Raw genomic sequence first — 6,672 nt, 5'->3', positions numbered from 1 at the left:
TGAAGAGGGGAGTCTACATTTAAATAGGGCATTCACTGAAACCTTTTCTGGAAAGGTCATGTTCAAACTATTAAATACTAGTTACAGAAAAGGGAACCAAACAGAAGGAAGGCAGAAAGAATATTACAGGTTGCAAATGTCCTGCTACATGAAATATCCTAGCATATTTGGAATATAGATCTAAATATTAGTGTTATTGGACATGGTTAGCAAATAGGAAGGACTGTAGGAAAAGTAGGAAAGAGATGTAACACAATACACTCTAGAATACGATAAAGTTAGAAATTTATTCCTGGTAAAAGAGAACATCAGTGAAGGAATGTGGAGAAAACATTTAGTAAGCTCACAAAGTCAGGTCAAGTGGACTATGACTGGAACTAAAGTGGAAATAGACTTTACTTATTTAGGAAGAAAAACTGATAGGATATGGTCATGAATTTGAAATTGGTTAGTGAGTGAGAAAGATTCAGGCTGCAATAAATTCATTTTCTGAGCAAAAGAATGGATACTAAACCTCTTAGAAAGATGGGGAAGATTGGAGTTTGGAAAGGGGCACATTTTGTGAAAAAACAAAGATAATTTTATTTTAATTATGTCCAGTTTGAAATATCCGGGACATATCCAAATGGAGATATGAGGTGGTAAGTTACATATCATATATACACATGGGAAATACATGTCAGAGGAGTTGTGATCCAGAAATACAAATTTGTGAATTATAGCATTAAATATAGTATTCAAATAAAGTGAAATTGGGAGTCACCTTAGAAGAGTGTTGAGAAACAAAATGCACTGATAACCTGAGGAAATCCTGTCTCTAGAGGAGGGTGATTCTGAAGCATCAAGGTTGAGATGAAAGAATCTCTTAGTGATAATGCTGAGAAGAAAAGAAACAAGGGAAGAACGCTGTAAAATAAGTCCCAATTTCCTTTTAAAATATATTAAATATATATTATGTATATTAAATATATATTTGTATATGTATACATTTTTGTTATTGAGAATATTTGAAATACCTTTGTTTAGGGAAGCTTAAGCAATTCATACCTGAATACTGACATATTCAGATTGAGTTCTATGATTCTAAAAGATTTCGCTCATATTTTCCCTTACCTATATTTTTGCATATTCTTCAAGCATTTCTAAGAAATAATGGATTTTTGGGTATGATTTTGATTTTTTCTGAGTCTAAGCGCATACTTATGGCTCATCTATTGGAATGATTTCCCTAATGCTAAGTACAGCCCCCCAAAACCTAGTTAGGAGAGAGACAAACACATATTTGTTGAATTGATAAACCCATTCATGTCTAATTGTCAACATGGATGGATAGTCCCAATCTTAAATTGTTTTTCTTTGCACCGAGAAATATTGTTTTCCAAACATGGAGAGAACTGCATAGAAATTAGCATTACTTCTCTTCTTCCATCTGTAATTTTACTATGTTAGTATTATAATAAAATTCTTTTAAAAATTATTGGCCCTTTATTTGCTGTAATCATATTTTGAAAACTTTTCAAACTTTATTTTAAAACTTGTACACTGATATTTGTATTTTCTCTAGTGTTTAATAAAACAGAAACTGGGGTGCTAATATTTATCAGGAGGGTGACACAGTTACGGAGGCACTAACTGACTAACTCTAGGGACCCCAGTAAACGTGGAAATTTCACTAGATGTGTTTTCATGGGGATTTGGGCCCAGTTTTGAACTGAGAGCTCCAGGAAGGCATTAATTAGAAGCAGTCTGAAGTAGAATATACAAGAAACGACTGTAAGGACTTTCCTGGAAAAGTGTTGCAAAGTGTCTCTGTCCACTTTAGAGGTTGATTTACAGTTGAGTGAAGGACCTCTGTGCATAGAAAAGATAAATACGACTCGAAAAAGGAATGAAAGTAGACCTCTCAAATGAAGACTGGCCTTGGGAAGAATGTTGGTAAACTTAACCAAATTGCTTAAGAAGCAGGTTTTGTGTCAAGGTTTTAGAATGAAATGAGAGAATGATCCCTATGTTTCCAATGATAATTTAGATGATTACGTAAAATATTATGGTTTTATAAAAGGTCAGTTTTGGCCGGGTGCAGTGGCTCATGCCTGTAATCTCAGCACTTTGGTAGGCGGAGGTGGGCGGATCACGAGGTCAGGAGATCGAGACCAACTTGGCTAACATGGTGAAACCCTGTCTCTACTAAAATACAAAAAATTAGCTGGGCATGGTGGCGCGTGCCTGTAATCCCAGCTACTTGGGAGGCTGAGGCAGGGGAATCGCTTGAACCCAGGAGACGAGGTTGCATTGAGCTGAGATCAGACCACTGTACTCCAGCCCGGCAACAGAAAAAAGCTCCGTCACAAAAAAAAAGGTCAATTTCATATACAATTTGCTCTTTCGATTCTGCTAATTAAGATTTTTCTTATACTTTCTTGTTTACAGTGCATGAAAATTGGAAACACAAATTGCTTTTTATGTTTAAAGTGACCATACGATTTGTTGTCAAAACTAAAATATTTTTGAAAATAAAATTGTTCAAAGTTAATAATTATGTCAGGCCAACTGGCATAAACTAGCATCATTTTGGGAAAACAAGGATATATGGTCATGTAAATGTACGATAGTTTGTCAGATATTCTGAGTCGGGAGTAGGACTCTAGGTATTCCTCAAAACAGTGACCTGAATCTTCCTTGTATGTTACCTGTTGGGTGTGTGTGTGTGTGTGTGTGTGTGTGTGTGTGTGTTTTCGTGTTTAAAGAGCTGTTATTTTTGTTTTTTGAAATGGGGAAAATTTAATTTAAACCTTGAGAATTTCTCAAAAAAATTATTCTACAAATGTAATCAATAATTTTCTGGAATAATTCAGTTGTGAAGGACTATAAATGTACATGTCTATAAATAGGCATTTATCTGTAAATGAATAATATTAAAATTTGCCAATTACTAAATCGAAAACACTGCCATGACATAAAGTTAATTTTTACAAAATAGAGAATTCATATGATAAACATACATTTACTTTATATTTATGATTTAACTAAATCACTGGATTTTAAATCAGAGATATTGGAAACTCAAGTAATTTATTCAAAGCCATGTATATATTTTAATCTTCAGACAGCATAAAATGTACTCTAAAAGTAAATTTAAAATACAAATTGTTATTAATACCTGCACTGTTTATAGGCATCAGTTAGTTTATTGGCAATCTCTATTATGTTAAAGATAATTATCCAGTCCACACCTGCCTGCAGAGGAATTCAGGGCACAAGATAATTATAAGCTCTTATATCTTTGTATCTCAGCTCCAGTTTTACTTTGCTAAAATTATACTTTCTATCAAAATCACCTCTTTGCTCAAAAATAGGAAGATAATAAGATCCTCAAGGTGTTTAGAGAACTACCATTTTCTCTCCGGCCCACATGACTGAGAATTTTCCCACTACATAGTACTCTGTTTTCATTCCAAACTTCATCCCTGAGGTCATTGTTAGAGGCCTCTGGCACTCGTAATGCTGTGTCCTGCACACTGGCATTTAGTCTGTAAAATGGACATTTTCCTCTCTGCCAACAACCATGATCATTTTCACAAAAAGCAGTAATCCTTTTCCAACTTTCTTTTGTCAAAGCAAAATTGCACTGGGCAATGTTCAACAAGCAAAGGAGACTTTATTCAAGGCAATGGTAGTAAGAAAGGAGACCTGGGCTCAGTCTGAACTCAATTCTGCTAAAGAAAAGAGTGGAACAGTTTTTAAGTGCTGAAGTGAGCTAGAGAAAAAGTACAGAGGGTTAGTGGGGAGAATTTTCAATGAGGTGTGTTGAACATATCTGAGTTATTCCTGAGTTTTCAAATGCTTTTGTCTGTGAATAGGCCATCTGTGTTTGCTAATTGGCACCCATTAATGTTAGGCTGCTACCCTTCCACAGATACATCATCTTTGATGTATTACATTTCAAAGAGATGGTTCCCAAGTTCTTGGAAAGATATTAATGGGCTGTGAAACTGGCAAGAGGCTTTTAAAAGAATTTGCATACATCTCAAAAATGTAGTCAAGTTGAAGGAAACATTATGGCAACCACCTTGGTCACGTTAATCTTACCACACAGTGAATGCCTCCCCTGGGAAGTTTAAATCAACTAAAAGGTCCTCTCTATCTTTAGCTTTTCTCCCAATTAGAGCAATTTAGTCTTAATTTTTCTCTTCTGATCCACAGGCTATTGTACTCTAATTATACTGTTACTTTTTTGACCTCAGTAAGACTTTTCTAGTCAGCTCAACTCTTGCCACAGAACCAACAATCTTCTCTATTTTCACTCTCATTTACATCTCCAATCTCACCTCATAGGTTGATACAACATTGCACAATTTGTCAAAAATATTGTAATGCTGTATCCCACCTTATTAGCAAGCAAATGTGGAATAAAAGTACTGTGGAATGCAAATGTTTAATTTATAAAAGTACATTTCAAGTACAGATCAGTATGGTATGACTCAGTCTACTCTGTGTTTAGAAAACATTTTAGGAATTAAAAAACATTGTTTGGCTGACTTCCTTTAAATTAGTCATAAGCATATTTTAATTGTGAAAAAATGATGTCATGAAAATGTAAGAGTAAAAATATGTCAATGATTATTTTATTAATTAATTTAATGGAAAAATGTTTATCTGGAAAAAGATGTAAAATAAAAATAAGAATCTGATATTCTTTTGATGTTGCTGAGAGTTGAAGAAAGAATATTCTAGCCTATAGATTTGGACTATTCACTCAGCTTTTTAAAAAATTCTTCATGACTTATTTCAATTCTAATGAAGGTATATGGGTAAGTAATCTTATTTTTAGTAAATTATCAGTATATTAAGTGAATTGAGTTTAATTAATAAGTTCATCTTTAAGAACTAATAGTTGTTACCACCAGAGGTGATATCATATGCCAAATTTATAAGACAGTGAGAATTTAGGACATACTTAAATTTGATTTGAGACTTCATTCTAAAATATAGGAAGCAAAAAAGTGATATTATTAAGTTTGTAGTTATAAAAGTGAGCTCTTCTTTAGTATAGGGGGCTTGCTGGAATTGGCCAAGACAGAAAACAGAAAACCCAGTTAAGAAGTTGTGTTATTAAGGCAGATTCAATTTGGTGTTCAATATTGAAGTATTCCTTTCTGAAGTGTTTTTTGAAAGTCTACTGTGTGAATTAATGTGAACTGAAGGAGAAACAGTGGATGTAGAGCAAATTCAGGAAACTTTAGTCATTTTGGAAATAGAAATGCTTGAATTAGAAAACTGTATTTTTTTAAAAAAAATCTTATAGGAAGTATAGGAAGAAAGCATGCTACTGATGTTAAGAAGTCAGTGATTAATGGCATTGAAATTTTATCATTTATTTTTTATTCTCTGAAATTATAACTCTCATTAAATCAAGCTTAGCCTAAAGCTGCCTCCTTACACATATATATAAGTAAATACACATATAAATAAATATATATAAATACATATATAAATACATATATGTATAATTGTATTTATTTATTTCAATAGGTTTTTGGGGAACAGGTGGTGTTTGATTACATGAATAAGTTCTTTAGTGGTGATTTCTGAGCTATTGGTGCACCTATCACCTGAGGAGTGTACACTGTGCCCAATGTATGGCCTTTTATCTCTTACTCCCATCTTACCCTTTTCCCTGGGTCCCCAAAGTTCATTGTATTATTCTTATGCCTTTGTGTCCTCATAGCTTAGCTCCCAGTTATGAGTGACGACAAACAATGTTTGGTTTTTCACTACTGTATTACTTCACTCCAATTCCAATTTCATTCAGGTTGCTGCAAATGTCATTATTTCATTCCTTTTCACGGCTGAGTAGTATTCCGTGGCATATATACACCACACTTTGTTTATCCACTCTTTGATTGATGGGCATTTGGTCTGGTTCCATATGTTTGCAATTGCGAATTGTGCTGCTGTAAACATTCAGGAATCTTTTTTGTATAATGACTTCTTTTCCTCTGGATAGATACCCAGTAGTGGGATTGCTGAATCAAATGGTGGATCTACTTTTAGTTCTTTAAGGAATCTCCACACTGTTTTCCATAGTGATTGTACTAGTTTACATTCCCACTAGCAGTGTAAAAGTGTTCCCTTTTTGCCCCCCCCATGCCAACATCTATTATTTTTTGATTTTTTAATTATGGCAATTCTTGCAGGAGTAAGGTGGTATCTCATTGTGGTTTTGATTTTCATTTCTCTGATATTTAGTGATGTTGGAGTACTTTTTCATGTTTCTTGGCCGTTTGTATATCTTTTTTTTTTTTTTTTTGAGAATTGTCTATTCATGTTGTTAGCCCACTTTTTGTTGGGATTGTCCATTTTTTTCTTGCTGATTTGTTTGAGTTCTTTGTAGATTCTGGATATTAGTTTTTTTGTCAGATGTATAGATTGTTAAGATTTTCTCCCATTCTGTGGGATGTCTGTTTATTGATTGTTTATTTTGCTGTGCAGAAGCTTTTTAATTTAAGTCCCATCTATTTATCATTGTTTTTGTTGCATTTGTTTTGGGTCATGAAGTACTTGCCCAAGCCAATGTCTAGAGAGTTTTTCCAATGGCATCTTCTAGAATTCTTATGGCTTCAGGTCTTAGATTTAAGTCTTTGATCCATCTTGAGTTGATTTTTGAATAAG

The sequence above is a fragment of the Theropithecus gelada genome, chromosome 17 (assembly GCF_003255815.1).
Source record: "Theropithecus gelada isolate Dixy chromosome 17, Tgel_1.0, whole genome shotgun sequence".
NCBI lineage: Eukaryota > Metazoa > Chordata > Mammalia > Primates > Cercopithecidae > Theropithecus > Theropithecus gelada.
The sequence above is the reverse complement of the archived record's forward strand: the minus strand, read 5'-3'. Positions refer to the sequence as shown.